Source organism: Hyla sarda, chromosome 3, assembly GCF_029499605.1.
Source record: "Hyla sarda isolate aHylSar1 chromosome 3, aHylSar1.hap1, whole genome shotgun sequence".
Classification (NCBI taxonomy): Eukaryota; Metazoa; Chordata; class Amphibia; order Anura; family Hylidae; genus Hyla; species Hyla sarda.
Genome location: NC_079191.1, coordinates 29,456,108 through 29,481,512, shown reverse-complemented (window position 1 = coordinate 29,481,512; position 25,405 = coordinate 29,456,108). Strand labels below are relative to the sequence as shown.

The following is a 25,405-nucleotide window of genomic DNA, read 5'->3' as shown; positions in this document are numbered from 1 at the left end:
TCTGTACCGGAGGAAAACGCTGTGAACACAGGACATAAAGTGAATACTGATACCTCGCACTTAAGTTTGTGATGTGTATTATATCACAGTATCAGTATATGTGACCATTGGGAAATATCGTTGCATAAAGGATGTGTATATAAGTATAATTGGGGACCACTAGTAGCATACAATAGCACATATATTCAGGGAATTGAATACACACCCTGGATAGGAACATTAATTATATTATTACAGCGCTGGCACTTTATATTTTTAAAATATATATAATGGACTAATCTATGAATAGTATTTAACTATTCTAACAGTCTGATTTACGGTACATAGCACCTTACAATATTATTCACTATTATAGCCCGGAAATAGCTGTTTTTAAAATTGATTCGCCGCAAATTTATTCGGATCAAACTAGAGATGAGCGAACTTACAGTAAATTCGATTCGTCACGAACTTCTCGGCTCGGTGGTTGCTGACTTTTCCTGTATAAATTAGTTCAGCTTTCAGGTGCTCCCGTGGGCTGGAAAAGGTGGATACAGTCCTAGGAGACTCTTTCCTTAAAGCTGAACTAATTTATGCAGGAAAAGTCAGCAACCGCCGAGCTGAGAAGTTTGTGACAAAACAAATTTACTGTAAGTTCGCTCATCTCTAGATCAAAACAATTTTTTTCAAAAAATTTGGCGAATCGGCAGAATTTAATTTTTCTGAAATTCACTTATCTCTTATAATAATAATAATAATATTAATAATAATAATAATGATTATTATTACATAATTATTATTATTATTATGTTTGTCTACACTATTGATTCTGAACATATGTTCAATCCCTTGGTGTAATTCTACAAAAATATAATAAATATTCATAGAAAGTGTTTAAAAATTATATAAATACATATAAAAAAAAAAGGAATAACTTTTTTAAAGGGTAGAAAATGCAATTCAGGAAACTCCTTTCCATACTTCACATAGGTAACTGCAATTTTTTTTTATATAATAAAGTTTTTTATGCAGCTCTTATAGCAGATTTAGATCAGTGCTGCAGTTCTCTATCCTCTGATGGACTGTTACTGCCTCCTACTGGCCTGCCTATGGGCCTCCAAAAGTGACAGTGATCCTCCTGATACTCCTGACCACAGAGAGTTCCCCTTCCTCTTTATGGACCCTTGGGTATAAGTCTTCCGGTCTACTGCCCGATCTGCCCTCTGCCCTACTACTATTTACAAATAAACTCTGTCTTCCTCAATACGCTTACAGTGTTTGCTCCCTACCACCTTGTTACTACATCCTGGTGTCTACTGTCTATCTAAGCACCAGTCATTGCTAACAGAGACTACTCCAGGGGTAGTGACGTGGGAATATTCTGTGGAATGTCCACACCTTCTTAAAAAATTTAAGATGGACAAACATACTTGTAGTGTCCCAGCACCAAAGGCTGTACTGTGGGCTGCGGATCTCCTCGGGCATGCCTGCTGCTCCTGTGTTGGGCCCACTGTTCTATTGTTTGCTGTGCACTTTGCTATATTCACTGTATCATTTTATTATCTGTGTACTGTACCCTTAAGTAGAGAGATGCAGAGTAATCAGGTGACCTTGTTATCTAATGGGAACCCCCTAATTGCCCTGTATATAGTATAGGGGAAGAGGAGTTGCCCCAGTTCAATTCCGGCCAAGCTTTAGTTTAGAGTTCAGCTGCTGCTGTTTGCAGAGCTCCATGTGAGCTGCAGTGTGGAAAGGAGGTGGAAGAAGTGTGAGGTGGTTCCAAGGGAAGCCTTGAGAAAATCTCTCGTCAAGTCAGCCGTGCCATTCTTCATGTGTTCCCTGTACAGGAGTTGGTGAGTTTATAACCTGGCGGTGTCAGAAATTGGACCTTAGCAGAACCCTAGTCAGCATGGGATATCTCTTAATCTCCAAGTCTCAAGTCATCAGTCTATCTAATTCAAGTGGGTGAAAAGCACCTTAAGTCCCAGCAAGGTAACAGGGCTCCCAAGGGTTATACTGCATCCCTTCTACTCTGCTCCGTACTGAGTGTTGTACCATCTACTCCGGCCTCAGTAAAAGACAGTTATCTGTAACCTGGCGTTGGTGTGTTTATTGCCCCGCGCCTGGCCCAGGAGAAGCTATCATCACCTCGGACCTTGTATAGGTTAACAGTGCCCTGGCGTCATGACCTGACAAGTATAACTTGCACCCCCGTGTCACCGCATATTTCTTCCTAGTTCAGCCCCTTAGTGATTTAGTTAGTTGACCACTCCTGTTGACCTTGTTACAGATGTCAGGTTTTGCTACCAAAAACAGGAGGTTCTAGTGTATTTTTATCTTGTATCCCTTGGGCCATTAGATCCCTCCTTTGCGGACAATCCAGTTATATTGACTGTGGTAGTCATGAATAGGTTTTCCCACCCTTTGGTAAAAAGGAGAGGAACAGACAGAGTTCTACCCCTTCTTTTTAAGGGCCCTATAGCAGACACATGGTCTGTCTCTGTAGTTTAGAAAGAGAAATAGACAAAACCGGCTTCCTTGTGTGGGATTATCAAACATAATAGAAGATCTTTAGGAGGGAGGAAACGTGCTCACCTGGACGGGTTGTGCAATTCCAGACACAACACCTACAGAGCCGCATCAGAACAATGGTTAAGCTGTTGCGGCTTCCCACAACGAAGGCACCTGTGTAACTTGCAAATGAAGAAGAAGGAGCAGGGAAGAGGTGTCGGTGCTGCTATCGAGTGAGGTCAAATAACCATCTGAGGACATCGGTGACGAAGAAGTAGTTTAATTACGTTCACACAACGCGTTTCTGGGTGTAAACCCTTTCATCAGGTGTGAGTCTGTAGTTTAGACACACACTGAGTCTGTAGTTTAGACACACACTGCTTTTTTACAAAAGATTTTCATGAGAATGCCCCTTTAATAAATATCCAGGTAGTATTTATTTTAGCTTGTACCAGTAGTGGAGGGTGGAGAGAGACCAAGGTTTAGATAAAACAATCATTACTTCTTCTCTGCCACCAGATATCTGTCCTGATATCATCTCCGATCACAGCTATGGATTTGGGACTCTCTTTAGCCTATATTGTGTTGGTTTTGATTATTTTATATATTCTAAGTGTCCTGAAAAGTTGGAATAAAAATCATGTTACAAATTTTCCTCCTGGACCCAGATGTTTGCCGCTCATTGGAAATTTGCATCTTATGGATCTGAAGAAGCTTCACGTCACTTATACAGAGGTAAGAAATCTCTTTATGTCAAACACAAAGAATTATTAAAATAAGTTGGTAAAAATATCAAATATTAATTGATTGTTTAAACTGTGCAGAATAAGGGCATATTTTATATACATAATGTCCCAAACATGTCTTATATATTAATTAATCAGAACATGCACAGTATCTCCCATAAGTGAGTTCACCCCTCACATTATATATACAGTATCTCCCATAAGTGACTCCACCCCTCACATTGTATATACAGTATCTCCCATAAGTGAGTCCACCCCTCACATTATATATACAGTATATCACATAAGTGAGTCCACCCCTCACATTATATATACAGTATATCACATAAGTGAGTCCACCCCTCACATTATATATACAATATCTCCCATAAGTGATCCCACCCCTCACATTATATATACAGTTTCTCCCATAAGTGAGTTCACCCCTCACATTATATATACAGTATCTCCCATAAGTGACTCCACCCCTCACATTGTATATACAGTATCTCCCATAAGTGAGTCCACCCCTCACATTATATATACAGTATATCACATAAGTGAGTCCACCCCTCACATTATATATACAATATCTCCCATAAGTGATCCCACCCCTCACATTATATATACAGTATCTCTCTTAACTGAGTCCACCCCTCACATTATATACAGTATCTCCCATAAGTGAGTCCACCCCTCACATTATATACAGTATCTCCCATAAGTGAGTCCACCCCTCACATTATATACAGTATCTCCGATAAGTGAGTCCACCCCTCACATTATATATACAGTATTTCCCATAAGTGAGTCCACCCCTCACATTATATACAGTAAATCCCATAAGTGAGTCCACCCCTCACATTATATATACAGTATCTCCCATAAGCGAGTCCACCCCTTACATTATATATACAGTATCTCCCATAAGTGAGTCCACCCCTCACATTATATATACAGTATCTCCCATAAGTGAGTCCACCCCTCACATTGTATATACAGTATCTCCCATAAGTGAGTCCATCCCTCACATTATATACAGTATCTCCCATAAGCGAGTCCACCCCTCACATTATATATACAGTATATCCCATAAGTGAGTCCACTCCTCACATTATATATACAGTATATCCCATAAGTGAGTCCACCCCTCACATTATATATACAGTATCTCCCATAAGTGAGTCCACCCCTCACATTATATATACAGTATCTCCCATAAGTGAGTCCACCCCTCACATTGTATATACAGTATCTCCCATAAGTGAGTCCATCCCTCACATTATATACAGTATCTCCCATAAGCGAGTCCACCCCTCACATTATATATACAGTATATCCCATAAGTGAGTCCACTCCTCACATTATATATACAGTATCTCCCATAAGTGAGTCCACCCCTCACATTATATATACAGTATCTCCCATAAGTGAGTCCACCCCTCACATTATATATACAGTATCTCCCATAAGTGAGTCCACTCCTCACATTATATATACAGTATCTCCCATAAGTGAGTCCACCCCTCACATTATATATACAGTATCTCCCATAAGTGACTCCACCCCTCACATTATATATACAGTATCTCCCATAAGTGAGTCCACCCCTCACATTATATATACAGTATCTCCCATAAGTGACTCCACCCCTTACATTATATATACAGTATCTCCCATAAGCGAGTCCACCCCTTACATTATATATACAGTATCTCCCATAAGTGAGTCCACCCCTCACATTATATATACAGTATCTCCCATAAGTGAGTCCACCCCTCACATTGTATATACAGTATCTCCCATAAGTGAGTCCACCCCTCACATTATATACAGTATCTCCCATGAGTGAGTCCACCCCTCACATTATATACTGTATCTCCTATAAGTGAGTCCACCCCTCACATTATATATACAGTATTTCCCATAAGTGACTCCACCCCTCACATTATATATACAGTATTTCCCATAAGTGAGTCCACCCCTCACATTATATACAGTATCTCCCATAAGTGAGTCCACCCCTCACATTGTATATACAGTATCTCCCATAAGTGAGTCCACCCCTCACATTATATACAGTATCTCCCATAAGTGAGTCCACCCCTCACATTATATACTGTATCTCCTATAAGTGAGTCCACCCCTCACATTATATATACAGTATTTCCCATAAGTGAGTCCACCCCTCACATTATATACAGTATCTCCCATAAGTGAGTCCACCCCTCACATTATATACAGTATCTCCCATAAGTGAGTCCACCCCTCACATTATATACAGTATATCCCATAAGTGAGTCCACCCCTCACATTATATACAGTATCTCCCATAAGTGAGTCCACCCCTCACATTATATATACAGTATTTCCCATAATTGAGTCCACCCCTCACATTTTATACAGTAAATCCCATAAGTGAGTCCACCCCTCACATTATATATACAGTATCTCCCATAAGCGAGTCCACCCCTTACATTATATATACAGTATCTCCCATAAGTGAGTCCACCCCTCACATTATATATACAGTATATCCCATAAGTGACTCCACCCCTCACATTATATACAGTATCTCCCATAAGTGACTCCACCCCTCACATTATATATACAGTATCTCCCATAAGTGAGTCCACCCCTCACATTGTATATACAGTGTCTCCCATAAGTGAGTCCACCCCTCACATTATATACAGTATCTCCCATAAGTGAGTCCATCCCTCACATTATATACAGTATCTCCCATAAGCGAGTCCACCCCTTACATTATATATACAGTATCTCCCATAAGCAAGTCCACCCCTTACATTATATATACAGTATCTCCCATAAGTGAGTCCACCCCTCACATTATATATACAGTATCTCCCATAAGTGAGTCCACCCCTCACATTGTATATACAGTATCTCCCATAAGTGAGTCCACCCCTCACATTATATACAGTATCTCCCATGAGTGAGTCCACCCCTCACATTATATACTGTATCTCCTATAAGTGAGTCCACTCCTCACATTATATATACAGTATTTCCCATAAGTGAGTCCACCCCTCACATTATATACAGTATCTCCCATAAGTGAGTCCACCCCTCACATTGTATATACAGTATCTCCCATAAGTGAGTCCACCCCTCACATTATATACAGTATCTCCCATAAGTGAGTCCACCCCTCACATTATATACTGTATCTCCTATAAGTGAGTCCACCCCTCACATTATATATACAGTATTTCCCATAAGTGAGTCCACCCCTCACATTATATACAGTATCTCCCATAAGTGAGTCCACCCCTCACATTATATACAGTATCTCCCATAAGTGAGTCCACCCCTCACATTATATACAGTATATCCCATAAGTGAGTCCATCCCTCACATTATATATACAGTATATCCCATAAGTGAGTCCATCCCTCACATTATATACAGTATCTCCCATAAGTGAGTCCACCCCTCACATTATATATACAGTATATCCCATAAGTGAGTCCACCCCTCACATTATATATACAGTATATCCCATAAGTGACTCCACCCCTCACATTATATACAGTATCTCCCATGAGTGAGTCCACCCCTCACATTATATATACAGTATCTCCCATAAGAGAGTCCACCCCTCACATTATATATATATAATATCTCCCATAGGGGAGTCAACCACTGACATTATATACATTATCTCTGATAAGTGAGTCCACCCCTCACATTATATACAGTATCTCTGATAAGTGAGTCCACCCCTCACATTATATACAGAATCTCCCATAAGTGAGTCCACCCCTCACATTATATACAGTATCTCTGATAAGTGAGTATACCCCTCACATTATATATAGTATCTCCCATAAGTGAGTGCACCCATCACATTATATACAGTATCTCCCATAAGTGAGTCCACCCCTCACTTAATATACAGCTGTCATGTCGAACGGGGTAATGTGTGTGTAACGCCGAGTGCTCCGGGTCCCGCTTCTCCCCCGGAGCGCTCGTAGCGTTACACTCCTGCTTGCAGCGCCCCGGTCAGACTCGCTGACCGGGAGCGCTGCTCTGTGTCTCTCGGTGAGGATGCGATCCCCGCGGCGGGACGTGCCCGCCCGCGGGTCGCATCCCGTGTCAATCACCGGCCCCATTCTCCTGCTCAGTCCCGGCGTGCGCGGCCCCGCTCTCTAGGGCGCGCGCGCGCCGAGTCTCTCAGATTTAAAGGGCCAGTGCACCATTAATTGGTGCCTGGCCCAATTAGTTCCAATCACTCCCTACACTATATAAACCCACTTCCCCTTCCTGTCCCTGCAGGATCTTGTTGCCTTGTGCCCTGAGATAGCTTTATAGTGTGTTCCCTAGCCTGTGTTTCCAGACCTTCTGCTGTTGCCCCTGACTACGAACCTTGCCACCTGCTTTGACCTTCTGCTACGTCTGACCTCGCCTCTGTCTAGTCCTTGTGTACCGTGCAAGTCTCAGCTGCCAGAGAGGTTGAGTCGCTACTGGGGAACACGACCTGGTAGTTACCGTCGCAGCAAGTCCATCCCGCTTTGCGGTGGGCTCTGGTGAACACCAGTGACTACTTAGAACCGATTTCCCAGTAGGACCCGCGCCATCGCCTCTCTGGCACAGAGGATCCACCTCCTTTGTCTTCACCAGCTGCCAGTTTGGATCCTGACAGTAGATCCGGCCATGGATCCCGCTGAGGTACCACTGCCTAGCCTCGCTGATCTCACCACTGTGATCGCCCAGCAGTCCCAGCAGATCGCTCAACAAGGACAGCAGATGTCACAGTTGACTGTTATGTTCCAGCAGCTTCTACCTCCACAGCAACAACCATCTCCTCCGCCAGCTCCAGCATCTCCTCCACAGCGAGCTGCCGCCTCCATGCCCAGAGTCCGCCTGTCTCTACCTGACAAGTTTGATGGGGGTTCTAAACTCTGCCGTGGGTTCCTGACCCAGTGTTCGCTGCACCTGGAGATCATGTCGGACCACTTTCCCACTGAACGGTCTAAGGTGGCATTCGTGGTCAGTCTGCTATCTGGAAAGGCCTTGTCCTGGGCCACACTGCTTTGGGACCGCAACGATCCTGCTACTGCTACCATCCAGTCCTTCTTCACCGAACTACGCAGTGTCTGTGAGGGACCTGCCAGTGCCTCTTCAGCTGAAACAGCCCTGCTAAACCTTGTCCATGGAGACACTACAGTGGGCGTATATGCCGTACAGTTCCGTACTCTGGCCTCTGAGTTGGCCTGGAATAATGAGGCTCTCTGCGCGACCTTCAAGAAAGGTTTATCCAGCCACATTAAGGATTGTCTGGCCGCATGAGAGATACCTTCTTCCCGTCTGATCTCATTCATTTGGCTACCTGCATTGATATGCGCTACATTGAAAGACGCCAGGAGCTTCGCCAGGAAAAAGATCTTGTACGCACCAGGCGTAATCCGCGCCTGGCTCCTCTCTTTCAGGATCCTTTGCAATCTGTTACTGTGCCTTCCGCCGAGGAGGCCATGCAAGTGGACCGGTCTTGCCTGACCCAACAAGAGAGGACTCGCCGTAGGAACGAGAACTTGTGTCTATACTGTGCGAGCTCTGAGCATTTCTTAAAGGACTGTCCTCTTTGTCCTCCGCGTCAGGGAAACGCGCGCACCTAGTGAACGGGGGAGAGGCGTTACTAGGTGGTAATTCTTCCTCTCCACGTCTTACTATTCCTGTACGGATTTCCTTGCCCACTAAGTCCTCCTTCTCTGCTGAGGCCTTTCTGGACTCTGGTTCAGCAGGAAATTGAATTGGGGGCTCACTCATCAACAAGTACAATATTCCTGTTACCCGTCTCGTCAAACCTCTCTTCATTGCCTCGGTGAATGGAGAAAGACTGGTCTGCACCTTGCGTTATCACACTGAACATTGGGGTTCACCATCTTGAAAATATCAAATTTTTCGTATTGCCCAATTGTACTTCTGAAATTCTTCTCGGCTTGCCCTGGCTCCAGCGTCACGCACCTTTCCTCGACTGGGCCACTGGGGACATTAAGAGTTGGGGACCTTCCTGCCACAAGCGATGTCTTAAGTCGGTTTCTGTCAATCAAGTCTCCATCGCTCCTCCATTGCCAGGTCTTCCTAAGGCCTATCAGGACTATTCTGACGTCTTTTGTAAAAAGCAAGCAGAGGTCTTACTTCCACATAGACCCTATGACTGTCCTATCAACTTGCTCCATGATACCACACCACCCCGTGGTAGGATTTACCCACTTTCTGCCCCAGAAACACAAGCAATGAGTACATTCAGGAAAACCTCAAAAGAGGTTTCATCCGGAAATTTTCTCCAGCCGGAGCTGGATTTTTCTTTGTTGCCAAAAAAGATGGATCTCTACGCCCCTGTATTGACTACTGTGGTCTTAATAAAATGACAGTAAAAAATCGCTATCCTCTGCCTCTCATCTCCGAACTCTTTGACCGACTGCGTGGAGCTAAGATTTTCACCAAACTTGATCTAAGGGGCGCATATAACCTCATCCGTATTCGTGCAGGTGATGAATGGAAAACCGCCTTCAATAGTAGAGATGGTCACTTTGAATACCTTGTCATGCCCTTTGGAATTTGCAACGCCACAGCAGTCTTTCAGGACTTTGTTAATGAGATTTTTTGGGACATGCTGTATTCCTGTGTGGTAGTCTACCTTGATGACATCCTCATTTTTTCCTCCAACCTAGAGGAACATCGCCTTCATGTCCTTCAAGTGCTTCAGCGACTACCTCAAAATCATCTTTATGCCAAAATTGAGAAATGTCTATTTGAACGCAGCAGTCTCCCCTTCCTGGGATACATTGTGTCCGGTCAAGGTCTTCAAATGGAACCTGATAAGCTATCGGCGGTAGTAGATTGGCCTCGTCCCACTGGCCTACGAGCTATCCAAAGAATTCTCGGATTTGCTAATTATTATCGTCAATTTATTCCCCACTTCTCCACCATCGTTGCTCCTATTGTAGCACTGACTAAGAAAAATGCTTATCCGAAATCCTGGCCGCCACAGGCGGAGGAAGCCTTTAGCCACCTCAAAGCCGCCTTCTGCTCTGCTTCAGTCTTGTCCAGACCAGATCCTCTGAAGCCCTTCTTCCTCGAGGTTGACGCCTCCTCAGTTGGAGCCGGAGCTGTTCTCCTTCAAAAATCAGCTAAAGGAAAAAATATCACTTGCGGATTTTTCTCCAAAACCTTTTCTCCTCCAGAAAAAAACTATTCCATAGGAGACCGTGAACTATTGGCTATTAAGTTGGCACTTGAAGAGTGGAGACATCTTCTGGAAGGATCCCTTCATCCCATCACCATCTATACAGATCACAAAAATTTGTCTTATCTTCAATCCGCCCAGCGGCTAAATCCTCGCCAGGCTAGATGGTCGTCATTTTTTGCCCGTTTCAACTTTCAAATCCATTTTCGTCCCGCAGACAAGAATGTCAGGGCTGATGCTCTATCACGTACCACCGATGCCTCAGAAGCCGAGACCCTTCCTCAGCACATCATCCCTCCTGAGTGCCTGATCTCTTCTGCTCCTGCTTCTTTGGTGTCTATTCCTCCAGGAAAAACTTACGTTCCTCTACGTCTTCGCCTCCGGATCCTCAAATGGGGCCATTCCTCCCTTCTGGCTGGTCACGCTGGGATCAAAAAATCTATACAGTTGATTGCCAGACACTATTGGTGGTCCTCCCTGGAAAAGGATGTGACCGATTTCGTATGAGCCTGTACAGTGTGTGCACGTGACAAGACCCCACGCCAGAAGCCTGCAGGTCTTCTCCTTCCTCTGCCTTTGCCTGAACAACCTTGGTCCCACATAGCCATGGACTTCATCACTGACCTTCCTTTATCCCATGGCAACACTGTCATTTGGCTCATTTTATTCCACTTCCTGGCCTTCCTTCTGCGCCACAGTTGGCGAAGTAATTTTTTCTGCAGATTTTTCGTCTTCTCGGGCTTCCCACGCATATCATCTCGGATAGAGTCGTTCAATTTGTGTCAAAATTTTGGAGAGCTCTCTGTAATCAATTAAAGATCAAATTAAAATAATCTTCCTCCTATCACCCCCAATCCAATGGACAAGTGGAAAGAGTGAACCAGATTCTTAGTGACTACTTGCAACATTTTGTCTCCTCCCACCAAGATGATTGGGTCGACCTTCTGCCCTGGGCTGAATTCTTGTACAATTTCGAAAATTCTGAATCTTCCGCTAAATCTCCATTTTTTGTGGTGTATGGCCATCACCTGCTGCGCCCCCCCCCCCCCCCCCTCCCCATTCCCACTTTATCTAGAGTTCCTGCCGTGGATGAATTAACCCGGGACTTCTCCTCTATCTGGAAGGAGACTCAAAAGTCGCTGTTACTGGCCTCTTCTCGCATGAAGAGACATGTGGATAAAAAGAGAAGAACTCCTCCTGTCTTTGTCCCTGGTGACAAAGTATGGCTCTCCGCCAAATACATTCGGTTCCGGGTCCCTAGCTACAAGCTGGGTCCTCGTTACCTCGGGCCTTTTAAAATCAAAAATCAGATTAATCCTGTCTCCTACAAGCTCCATCTTCCTTCCTTTCTTCGTATTCTTAACTCTTTCCATGTCTCCCTTCTCAAACCTCTCATACTTAACCGTTATTTTCCCAAGGTCACTTTTCCTGCTCCTGTCACTGGGTCCTCTGATGTCTTCTCGGTGAAAGAGATCCACGCCTTCAAGGTCGTCCGAGGTAAAAAAAAAATTCTTGTGGATTAGGAGAATTGTGGACCCGAGGAGAGGTCTTGGGAACCCGAGGCTAATATCCTGGACAAGGAACTCATTCGTAAATTCTGGAGTTCCAAAAAGAGGGGGAGACCTAAGGGGGGGGGGTACTGTAACGCCGAGCGCTCCGGGTCCCGCTTCTCCCCCGGAGTGTTCGCAGCATTACACTCCTGCTTACAGCACCCCGGTCAGACTCGCTGACCGGGAGCGCTGCACTGTGTCTCTCGGCGGGGATGTGTCTCTCGGCGGGGGTCGCATCCCGTGTCACTCACCGGCCCCGTCCTCCTGCTCAGTCGTGGCACGCGCGGCCCCACTCTCTAGGGCGCGTGCGCCGGGTCTCTTAGATTTAAAGGGCCTGGCCCAATTAGTTCCAATCACTCCCTACACTATATAAACGCACTTCCCCTTCCTGTCCCTGCCGGATCTTGTTGCCTTGTGCCCTGAAAAAGCGTTATAGTGTGTTCCCTAGTCTGTGTTTCCAGACCTTCTGCTGTTGCCCCTGACTACGAACCTTGCCACCTGCCTTGACCTTCTGCTATGTCTGACCTCGCCTCTGTCTAGTCCTTGTGTACCGCGCCAGTCTAAGCTGCCAGAGAGGTTGAGTCGCTACTGGGGAACACGACCTGGTAGTTACTGCAGCAGCAAGTCCATCCCGCTTTGCTACTAAGAACCGATTCCTCAGTACGACCCGCGCCATCGCCTCTTTGGCACAGAGGATCCACCTCCTTTGTCTTCACCAGCCGCCAGTCAGGATTCTGACAGTGTGTATTAACCTCTTATGTGATGCCAGGGCATGGTTATCCTATACACCACCCGAGGTAGACCAGCTTCACCTGGCCCAGGCATGGGGCAAATAATCACTCCAACGCAAGGTTACAGTTAACTGGTATGCTTTACTGAGGTAGGCAAGCTGTTACAGTCTTTACAGCTCAGTTCAGCACTAGGGAGATGCAGGGTGAACTTCAGGAAGCTTATTGGCTTACTGGGACTTATAGTTGCTATTTACTTGACTGATGCAGCCACCCTTGTTAACAGACTTGACTTGGACTAACTTGCTTGGACTGGACTAGAATCCCCACTGGTTTGGGTCCTACCTTGCAGCTTTGACTTTCACTACAGGTGCAGGGATTAACTTGAAGTAGAAGCGTGCTGGCTGGATTAGGCTTTAGGCCTCCTTCTGGATCACACAGACTTCTCAGGTCTTCACTTCAATGTACCTCAGCATGCACTGATCTGGCTAGCTGAACCCTGACCTCACTATAAGGGGGAGAGTGTGAAGAGATCCCATTGGTCACTGACAAGCCACCTGGTTCAACTTGCATACCTCGCCTTGACAACAGGGTTACTAAGAACAATATTTAAAGTGACAAATGCTTCAAAAGATTAAATAACACATAACATGAGAATTGCTTGTACTCTATAGTCCTTAGGAGGGATGTGGACCCAGGGACACTGAAATAGAAGCCCCAACACAGGACGGGCAGTACCGGAAGCTGTCGCTGGAAGGAGAGGAAGCTTGCTTAAAGGTCTCAGTGTCGGAGCTCAACTAGCAGTGGCCAATGACTCCTGAAGACGGAATACCAGCATCACCCCGGAGTTGTTCAGGACCGGAGTACACCTTTAAGCCTCTTGGGCATGAAGTTCATCAGAGTTTCACAGGTTGCCACTGGAGCCCTTTTCCTCTCCTCCAAGACAACATCATGGAGCTGATGGGTGTTAGAGACCTTATGCTCCACCACTTTCCATTTGAGGATGCCCCACAGATGCTCAATATGGTTTAGGTCTGGAGACATGCTTGGCCAGTCCATCACCTTTATCCTCAGCTTTTTTTTAGCAAGGCAGTGGTGGTCTTGTTGGTATTTGGGATTGTTATCATGTTGGAATGCTGCCCTGTGGCCCAGTCCCTGAAGGCATTAGATCATGCTCCGCTATAGTATGTTGCTGTACATGTTGGCATTCATGGTTCCCTCAATGAACTGTAGCTCCCCAGTGCCAGCAGCTCATGCAGCCCCAGACCTTGACACTCCACCACCATGCTTGACTGTAGACAGGACACACTTGTACTCAATTTGTACTCCTCATCTGGTTGCCACCACATACGCTTGACACCATCCGAAGCAAATAAGTTTATCTTGGCCTCTTTGGACCACAGTGCATTATTCCAGTAATCCATGTCTTTAGTCTGCTTGTCTTCAGCTAACTGTTTGTGGGATTTCTTGTGCTTCATCTTTAGAAGAGGCCTTTTGGGATGACAGCCATGCAGACCAAATTGATGCAGTGTACAGCATATGGTCTAAACACTGACAGGCTGAACCCCACCCCTTTTAACCTCTGCAGCAATGCTGGCAGCACTCATGCATCTATTTCCCAAAGACAACCTCTGGATATCACACTGAGCATGTGCACTCAGCTTCTTTGGTCAACCATGGTGAGGCCTTTTCTGAATAAAACCTGTCCCATGAAACAGATATATGGTCTTGCCCACTGTGCTAAAGCTCAGTTTTAGGGTCTTAGAAATATTCTAGAACAACAATTCTTTTTTCAGATACTCAGAGAGTTCCTTGCCATTACTTCCAGTGACCAGTATTGGAGAGTGTTTTAGAGTGATAACACCAAATGTAAGACATCTGCTCCTCATTCATACCTGAGACCATGTAACACTAATGAGTCAACACTAATGGTTAATTGGGCCCAATTGGGACATTTCCACTTAGTGGTGTCCTCACTTTTGTTGCCAAGGTTTAGACATTAAAGGGGTATTCCAAGCCAAAACTTGCTTTATACATCAACTGGCTCCGGAAAGTTAAACAGATTTGTATGTTACTTCGATTAAAAAATCTTAATCCTTGCAATAGTTATTAGCTTCTGAAGTTGAGTTGTTTTTTTTTTCTGTCTAACTGCTTTCTGATGACAAACGTCCCGGGAGCTGTGCAGTTCCTATGGGGATATTCTCCCAGCATGCACAGGACGTGACATCATCATTGAGCAGTTAGACAGAAAACTTCAGAAGCTAATAACTATTGAAAGGATTAAGATTTTTTAATAGAAGTAATTTACAAATCGGTTAAATTTTCCCAAGCCAGTTGATATATAAAAAAAAGTTTTTGCCTGGAATACCCCTTTAATGGCTGTGTGTTGAGTTATTTAAGGGGGAAACAGCATTAAGCACTTTTATATAGGCTGTGCACCTACTACTTTACACTGAAGTAGAGGGTCATTTATTCAGTGTTGACACATGAAAAGATAAAATAGCATAAAATATTAACAAAAAAGTAAAGGTGGACTTACTTATGTGAGATACTGTACATGGTCCAAAAAGGGAGACTTCCAAGAATATGTTCATATTAACTTATATCATGATGCATTGTTAATTTCTATTTAAGCTTGCAAAGAAATACGGCCCCGTGTTTAGTGTTCAGATGGGTATGAAAAAAATTGTGGTGTTAGCTGGATATGAGACCATGAAAGACGCTCTTGTCAATCATGCCGAAGAGTTTGGAGATAGAGCAATTCTTAAAATATTTAAGAACTCAGACAATGGAATGTGTAAGACCTTTTGGTTTCATTCATAGTGCCATAGAGGAATGGGCAGTCCAGTTGGTGTGCCACTTAACAAAAACCGAACATGCAGGCTGGTTGGATCATGAAGCACCACAGCTGGTCAAGGTCAGAGCTGGACCACATCAAGGGCTGATCTACTTGCTTAGGGTGAAGAAACACTTCTAGTGATGGTCTTGGTTCCTGCAGATAAGAGCTGTGATATATGTGATATGCGAAGTTAAAGAAAACTGTATCTTTCCTGGAGATGAGGGTGGTTGCCAAACTTATGAAATCTCCTTTTAATTTCCCAGTCAAGTGTCAAGGGGGTGTGACTGAGCTGCTCAAGTGCCAAAGACTGGCAAACCCTCTTGCCTGCCCTCACCTCCCAGTCCCCCTGTGATTGATGTACAGACCCTTGTATGTCAGTCAAAGAGGAGTTGAGGACAATAGGATGAATAGGAGTGCCAGACTTTCCAACAGCTTTCCAAAGGTGTCTGAAGCTTCTAGCAGCAAATAGAGCCCCCTTTAACCCCTTAAGGACCCAGCCCAAATATACCTTAAGGACCCAGCCATTTTTTGAACATCTGACCACTGTGACTTCAAGCATTAATAACTCTGGGATGCTTTTACCTTTCATTCTGATTCTGAGATTTATTTTTTTGTGATATATTCTACTTTATGTTAGTGGTAAAATTTTGTCGATACTTGCATCATTTCTTGGTGAAAAATTCCAAAATTTGATGAAAAAATTTAAAATTTTGAATTTTTTTAAATTTGAAGCTCTCTGCTTATAAGAAAAATGGATATTCCAAATAAATTATACATTGATTCACATATACAATATGTCTTCTTTATGTTTGCATCATAAAGTTTACATGTTTTTACTTTTGGAAGACATCAGAGGGCTTCAAAGTTCAGCAGCAATTTTCAAATTTTTCACAAAATTTTCAAAATCTGAATTTTTCAGGGACCAGTTCAGTTTTGAAGTGGATTTGAAGGGCCTTCATATTATAAATACCCCACAAATGACCCCATTTTAAAAACTGCACCCCTCAAAGTATTCAAAATGACATTCAGTTAGTGTGTTAACCCTTTAGGTGTTTCACAGGAATAGCAGCAAAGTGAAGGAGAAAATTCAAAATCTAAATTTTTTACACTCGCATGTTCTTGTAGACCCAGTTTTTGAATTTTTACAAGTGGTAATAGGAGAAAAAGCCCCCAAAATTTGTAACCCAATTTCTCTCGAGTAAGGAAATACTTTATATGTGTATGTCAAGTGTTCGGCGGGCGCAGTAGAGGGCACAGAAGGGAAAGAGCGACAATGGGATTTTGGAGAGTGAATTTTTCTGAAATGGTTTTTGGGGGGCATGCCACATTTAAAAAGCCCCTATGGTTCCAAAACAGCAGAAAACACCACATGGCATACCATTTTGGAAACTACACCCCTCAAGGCACGTAACAAGGGGTCCAGTTAGCCTTAACATCCCACAGGTGTTTGACAACTTTTCGTTAAAATCGGATGTGTAAATGGAAAAAAAAAATTCACACTAAAGTGCAGTTTTTCCCCCAAATTTACCATTTTTACAAAGGGTAATGGGAGAAAATGCCCCCCCAAATTTGTAACTCCATCTCTTTTGAGTATGGAAATACCCCATGTTAGGACATAAAATGCTTTGCGGGTGAACTACAATGCTCAGAAGAGAAGGAGTCACATTTGGCTTTTTGAAAGCAACTTTTGCTGATATGGTTTTTTTGGGGGCATGTCGCATTTAGGAAGCCCCTGTGGTGCCAGAATAGCAAAAAATACCCACATGGCATACTATTTTGGAAACAACACCCCTTAAAGAACGTAACAAGGGGTCCGCTGAGCCTTAACACCCCACAGGTGTTTGACGACTTTTCGTTAAAGTTGAATGTGTAAATGAAAATTATTTTTATTTTACTAAAATGCAGTTTTTCCCCAAAATTTAAAATTTTTACAAGGGGTAATAGGAGAAAATGACCCCCATTTGTAACCCCATTTCTTCTTAGTATGGAAATACCCCATGTTAGGACGTAAAATGCTTTGCTGGCGAACTACAATGCTCAGAAGAGGAGGAGCTCCATTGAGGTTTTGGAAAGAGAATTAGTTTGGAATGGTAGTCAGGGGCCATGTGCGTTTACAAAGCCCCACGTGGCCCCATTTTGGAAACTACACCCCTCACAGAATTTAATAAGGGTTGCAGTGAGTATTTACACCCCACAGACCTTTGGAACAGTGGGCTGTGCAAATGAAAAATTAAATTTTTCATTTTTACGGACCACTGTTCCAAAAATCTGTCAGACACCTGTGGGGCGTAAATTCTCAATGTACCCCTTATTACATTATGTGAGGGGTGTAGTTTCCAAAATGGGGTCACATGTGTCGGGGGTCCATTGTTCTGGCACTATCGGGGCTTTGTAGACACATGTGGCCTTCAATTCCGGACACATTTTCTCTACAAAATCCCAATGGCGCTTCTTCTCTTCTGAGCATTGTAGTTCGCGCGCAGAGCACTTTAAATTCACATATGGGGTTACAAATTTGGAGGGGTATTTTTTTCCTATTTTCCCTTGTGAAAATGAAACATTTAGGGTAACACCAGCATTTTAGTGAAAAAATTTTTTTTTTTCATTTTCCCATCCAACTTTAATGAAAATTCGTCAAACACCTGTGGGGTGTTCAGGCTCACTATACCCCTTGTCACGTTCCGTGAGGGGTGTAGTTTCCAAAATAGGGTCACATGTGGGTATTTATTTTTTTTGCGTTTGTCAGAACCGCTGTGAAATCAGCCACCCCTGTGCAAATCACCAATTTAGGCCTCAAATGTACATGGTGCACTCTCACTCCTCAGCCTTGTTGTGCGTCCGCAGAGCATTTTACGCCCACATCTGGGGTATTTCCGTACTCAGGAGAAATTGCGTTACAAATTTTGGGGGTCTTTTTTTCCATTTACCACTTGTGGAAATAAAAGTATGGGACAACACCAGCATGTTAGTGTAAATTTTTTTATTTTTTTACACTAACAGGCTGGTGTAGCCCCCAACTTTTCCTTTTCACAAGCGGTAAAAGGAAAAAAAGACCCACAAAATTTGTAGTGCAATTTCTCCCGAGTACGGTGATACCCCATATGTGGCCCTACACTGTTTCCTTAAAATACGACAGGGCTCCGAAGTGAGAGAGCGCCATGCGCATTTGAGGACTAAATTAGGGATTGCATAGGGGTGGACATAGGGGTATTCTACACCAGTGATTCCCAAACAGGGTGCCTCCAGCTGTTGCTAAACTCCCAGCATGCCTGGACAGTCAGTGGCTGTCCAGAAATGCTGGGAGTTGTTGTTTTGCAACAGCTGGAGGCTCCGTTTTGGAAACCCTGCCATACAAGACGTTTTAAATTTTTATTGGAGGGGACAGTGTACAGGGGTGTATATGTTGTGTCTTACCCTTTATTATGTGGTAGTGTAGTGTTTTTAGGGTACATTCGCACTGGCGTGTTACGGTGAATTTCCCGCCAGAAGTTTGCGCTGCGGCAAAAATTTGCCGCAGCCCAAACTTGAAGCAGGAAATTTACTGTAAACCTGTCCGTGTGAATGTACCCTGTACATTCACATGGGGGGGGCAAACCTCCAGCTGTTTCAAAACTACAACTCCCAGCATGTACTGACAGACTGTGCATGCTGGGAGTTGTAGTTTTGCAACAGCTGGAGGCACACTGGTTGGAAAACCTTCAGTTAGGTTCTGTTACCTAACTCAGTATTTTCCAACCAGTGTGCCTCCAGCTGTTGCAAAAATACAACTCCCAGCATGTACTAATCACCGAAGGGCATGCTGGGAGATGTAGTTATACAACAGGTGGAGGTACCCAACTGCAACTCCCAGCATGCCGAGACAGCTGTTTGCTTTCTGGGCATGCTGGGATTTTCAGTTTTGCAACATCTGGAGAGCTACAGTTTTTAGACCACTGCCCAGTGATTTCCAAACTGTGACCCTCCAGATGTTGCAAAACTACAACTCCCAGCATGCCCAGACAACAAACAGCTGCCTGGGCATGCTGGGAGTTGTAGTTTTGCAACATCTGGAGGGCTACAGTTTAGAGACCACAGTCTCAGACTGTAGCCCTCCAGATCAACTTACCGGCTTACGTAGGATCCCGGGAGCCGTCCTCTTCTGACGCACGTCACGCCACCCGCCGATCACCGTCGCCGCAGCCTCCGGATCGGTAAGTGGACGTCGGCGCCCGGTCCCCTTCGGTTCCCCGTTCTATTGTGGGTGGGCAGAACGGGGAAAACTAAAGTTAACTCCCCCGCCCCCGGTCTGCTATTGGTCGTCGCCTCTGACGATCAATAGCAGACCAATAGCAGGGATAGGAGGGGTGGCACCCCTGCCACCTCACTCCTATGCCTACAGGGGGATCGTGGGTGTCTTAGACAACCGCGATCCCCCTTATATTCTGGGTCACCGGGTCTCCATAGACCCATATGACCCGGAATCGGCGCAAATCACAAGTGTGAATTCACTTGTGATTTGCGCCGATCGCCGACGGGCGATGACCCCCCTGGGCATTTGCGCGGGGTGCCTGCTGATTGATATCAGCAGTCACCCCGGCCCGATCCCCGCCCGGTGGGGACCGAAATTTCCACGGGCGTATGGATACGCCCTGGGTCCTTAAGTACCAGGACGTCAAGGCGTATCCATGCTCCCTAGATCCTTAAGTGGTTAAAGGGGTACTCCACTGGAATTTTTTTTTTTTTTTTTTTTTATAAATCAAATCAACTGGTGCCAGAAAGTTAAACAGATTTGAAAATTACTTCTATTTAAAAATCTAAATCCATCCAGTACTTATCAGTTACTGTACGTTCCAGAGGAAGTCCTTTTATTTTTGAATTGAATTTGCTTTCTGTCTGACCACAGTGCTCTCTGCTGACACCTGTGTCCATTTTAGGAACTGTCCAGAGTAGGAGCAAATCCCCATAGAAAAACTATCCTGCTCTGGACAGTTCCTGACATGGACAGAGGTGTCAGCAGAGAGCATTGTGGTCAGACAGAAAGGAAATTCAAAAAGAAAATAACTTCCTCTGGAACATACGGAAGCTGATAAGTACCGCAAGGATTAAGATCTCTAAATAGAAGTAATTTACAAATCTGTTTAACTTTCTGGCACCAGTTGATTTAATAAAAAATGTTTTCCAGTGGAGTACCCCTTTAAATACTGTGCTTGAATTCATCAGCTGGTGCTAAAGGAGACTATGCCAATTCTCAGTTAGATAGAAGTAAAATCCAATGCAATCTAACATGTAGGCCTCCAATTATCTACAACATTGAGTAAAAAATATACAAGTAATGTTATTAACCTCCTCAAGTAGCTACAGTTTGTTGCCTTAGTGGAAGCAATGATCGGCTACTAAAATGGAATTGCCTGTAGAACTCACAAATATGTTGGCCAAAAAACATACAATACATGGTTAGGCTGCATTCACAGTCTACACAGTTCTACATGTCCCCAAGTCGGATGGATAAATCGTGATGTGAATGCAGCCTTACCAAGAAAGACTGGATTATAAGTATAGTGCCCCAAACCTAATCTCCTTTACAGTACTCCATATTGGTGTTGTCTTATCACAGACTGCTGATCATCACAATGGAGTAGCAACCAAGCACCATATCCCCTTCACTATTTACACAGGCATAGTCACACATCCCTATGTAAGGCTGTGTCAGGTGCTGGACCCGGTGAGTGATGGAACTCATGGAGAATTGGGAACCAATAGACTCTACTACAGATACAGGGCATTGAGAATTGTGTATGTGTGGAATACATAGGGATGGAGAGGAAGAAGCGTAGAATGTATTAGAAATAAAAACAATAGGGGTTGGCGAAAAAGGGGTAAAGATTCAATTAATGATTGTCCATCCAACAACTATAATACTCAGAGAGCAAGGGTGTGGGCACCTTAACCCCTTAAGGACCCGGCCATTTTACACCTTAGATATTTTTGAATATCTGACCACTGTCACTTTAAACATTAATAACTCTGGAATGCTTTTAGTTATCATTCTGATTCCGAGATTGTTTTTTCATGACATATTCTAATTTAACATAGTGGTAAAATTGTGTGGTAACTTGCATCCTTTCATGGTGAAAAATCCCAAAATTTGATGAAAAATTTGAAAATGTTGCATTTTTCTAACTTTGAAGCTCTCTGCTTGTAAGGAAAAGGGATATTCCAAATAAAAAATTTTTATTCACATAAACAATATGTCTACTTTATGTTTGCATCATATAATTGATGAGTTTTTACTTTTGGAAGACACCAGAGGGCTTCAAAGTTCAGCAGCAATTTTCCAATTTTTCACAACATTTTCAAACTCACAATTTTTCAGGGACCAGTTCAGGTTTGAAGTGGATTTGAAGGGTCTTCATATTAGAAATAACCCACAAATGACCCCATTATAAAAACTGCACCCCCCAAAGTATTCAAAATGACATTCAGTCAGCATTTTAACCCTTTAGGTGTTTAACAGGAATAGTAGCAAAGTGAAGGAAAAAATTCACAATCTTCATTTTTAACACTTGCATGTTCTTGTAGACCCAATTTTAGAATTTTTACAAGGGGTAAAAGGAGAAAATGAATACTTATATTTGTAGCCCAATTTCTCTCGAGTAAGCACATACCTCACATGTCTATGTAAATTGTTCGGCGGGTGCAGTAGAGGGCTCAGAAGCGAAGGAGCGACAAGGGGATTTTGGAGAGTATGTTTTTCTGAAATGGTTTTTGGGGGGCATGTTGCATTTAGGAAGCCCCAATGGTGCCAGAACAGCAAAAAAAAACACATGGCATACCATTTTGGAAACTAGACCCGTTAAGGAATGTAACAAGGAATTAAGTGAGCTTTAATACCCCACAGGTGTTTCACAACTTTTGCATATGTGAAAAAAAAAAATTCCACTAAAATGTGTGTTTCCCCTCAAATTTCACATTTTTGCAAGGGTTAATAGCAGAAAAGACCCCCAAAATTTGTAACCCCATCTCTTCTGAATATGGAGGTACCCCATAAGTGGACCTGAAGTGCACTATGGGCGAACTACAATGCTCAGAAGATAAGGAGTAATATTTTTTAGAGCAAATTTTGCTCGGGGGGCATGTCGCATATAGGAATCCCCTATGGTACCAGGACAGCAAAAAAAAAAAAACACATGGCATACCATTTTGGAAACTAGACCCCTTGAGGAACGTAACAAGGAATTAAGTGAGCCTTAATACCCCACAGGGGTTTCACGACTTTTGCATATGTAAAAAAAATAAAAAATAAATTCACTAAAATGTGTGTTTCCCCCCAAATTTCACATTTTTGCAAGGGTTAATAGCAGAAAATACCCCCCAAAATTTGTAACGCCATCTCTTCTGAGTATGGAGGTACCCCATAAGTGGACCTGAAGTGCACTACGGGCGAACTACAATGCTCAGAAGAGAAGGAGTAATATTTGTCTTTTTGAGAGCAAATTTTGCTCGGGGGGCATGTCGCATTTCGGAAGCCCCTATGGTGCCAGGACAGCAAAACAAAACCACATGGCATACCATTTTGGAAACTAGACCCCTTGAGGAACGTAACAAGGAATTAAGTGAGCTTTAATACCCCAAAGGGGTTTCACGACTTTTGCATATGTAAAAAAAAAATGTTTCACTAAAATATGTTTCCCCCCAAATTTCACATTTTTGCAAGGGTTAATAGCAGAAAAGACCCCTCAAAATTTGTAACCCCATCTCTTCTGAGTATGGCGGTACCCCATAAGTTGACCTGAAGTGCACTACGGGTGAACTACAATGCTCAGAAGAGAAGGAGTAATATTTGGCTTTTTGAGAGCAAATTTTGCTCGGGGGGCATGTCGCATTTAGGAAGCCCCTATGGTGCCTGAACAGCAAAAAAAAAAAAACACATGGCATAGCATTTTGGAAACTAGACCCCTTGAGGAATGTAACAAGGGGTAAAGTAAGCCTTAATACTCCACAGGGGTTTCATGACTTTTGCATATGTAAAAAAAAAAAAAAAAATTTCACTAAAATGTGGGTTTTCCCCAAAATTTTTAAATACATTTTTTTGGAGTAAGGACATACCTTAATTTTTGATGATTTTCACTCCGTGGGTGCACACCAGGTCTTGGAGTGGGAGGTCAGTCAGGGGCCTTGAGCTTATTGTAGCAGCCATGATGTGGGACCCCCCCTCAAGGAGCGTTAATGGGGGGAGCACTGAGCCCTAAAATAGGGGAACACTATGGGGACAACGGGCCATAACTGGAGAAGACAGGTGGGGTACAGAGGCCCGTAATATGGGGTACAGTGGGCCAGAAAACTATTAATCATAAAATAATAAAACAGGATATGTTCCCAGAATGATGACCCAGAGCATAGCCAAAACTAAAAAAAAAAATGCCTGCCCCAAACCCTATGCTCTGAATCATCATTCTGGGAATGTGATGTGTGTGGCCGTCCCTAAGCCTCAAATGCGCAACCGCTCAGGTGGAGAGAGAGCGCTGCGCATTTGAGGCAACATAAAAAGTCCACGATGATAGTGACTCAGTGACCTATGACCCATTTCTGAAAAAACTCCCCCAGATGTCTTATCAGGTTTTTTTTTTGCAGATTTTTTGGGGCAATTTAGTGTTCAGAATACAGAATACAATCGGGTTTGAGGACCGGTCCCACGGTACCTCGCACAGGGACAGGGGTGCTGCCGTTCCCATGAATAGTGGTCAGCATAAGGACATCCCTCTTATCCTTATACTTCACCAACAACAGGTTATCATGGGTCAGGGCACGGGACTCACCCTTGGGGATAGGCGTCTTAACAAAATTTAGAGGGAGGTCTCTCTGGTTCTTCCGCAAGGTCCCACAAGCGGACGTGGATCTGGCGGAAAGGGATTTGAACAGAGGGATGCTGGTATAAAAGTTATCCACGTATACGTGGAAGCCCTTATCCAGCAATGGGTGCATAAGGTCCCAAACGATTTTCCCGCTAATACCCAGAGTGGGGGGACATTCTGGGGGTTTAAGACGGGAATCTCGTCACTCATATACTCTAAACTTGCAAGTGTATCCGGAAGTACTCTCGCAAAGTTTATAGAGCTTCACGCCACACCGCGCCCGCTTCGAGGGAATATACTGGCAGAAGATGAGTCTCCCCTTAAAAGCGGGGGGCCGGACTCCTATTACAAGCGGCGTTGCCACTGGGTCACTCTCATGGGGGGTGCGTGGCCTCACCTGGCGGCGTCTCCGCCGCCGTACGGGGGACTCATCATCACTACTAGATGCTGAGGAGGGCGAGAAAGAACACAAAGAAGTCGGATCTTCCTCTTCCTCACTGGCAGATTCGGTGTCGGAGGCTAAAAAAGCGTAAGCCTCCACTGTCGAAAATGCCAGGCGGGCCATCGCCTTTTTTCTACGGTGGCGGGGGTGGGACGGTGGTGTGGGGGGGAGGGTATGTGTGTGGGGGGGGGGGGGGGCAGGGAAGTATGTAGTGTGTGGTGCTTGGTGTAACTGTAACAGAAAAAAAAAAGCTGCGGACAAAAAAAAAAAAGTAGTGGCACACGCAGCACCCTGAACCCCTAATATGGCCCGGGGGTCACACGGATCAGGTGATGGCGGACCCGTGGGGACCTATTAGGGGTCGGGGGGGTTACTTTTTTTTTTACTTTACTTTCATTTTTATTTTACTATTTTACCCTACCTTTCCCTGCAACAAGCTGACCCTGATCTAGGGAATCATCTTCTTTCTGAGGGGGCTCCGGCACTCCGAGGGGGGGATCCCGGTCCTCTTCACACAGCTCTGCCCGCTGACTGAACTCATCGAGCGGGCAAAGCTGCGTGAGGGGACCGTTAACCCCTCCTCTGCT

At 44.2% G+C, this 25,405-nt stretch overlaps 1 pseudogene; it reads left to right on the top strand.

Moving 5' to 3' along the window:
• The first annotated feature begins 3,042 nt into the window (after positions 1 to 3,042).
• Positions 3,043 to 25,405, top strand: part of LOC130360960 (cytochrome P450 2E1-like) — a 46,979-nt pseudogene continuing 24,616 nt past the window's right edge.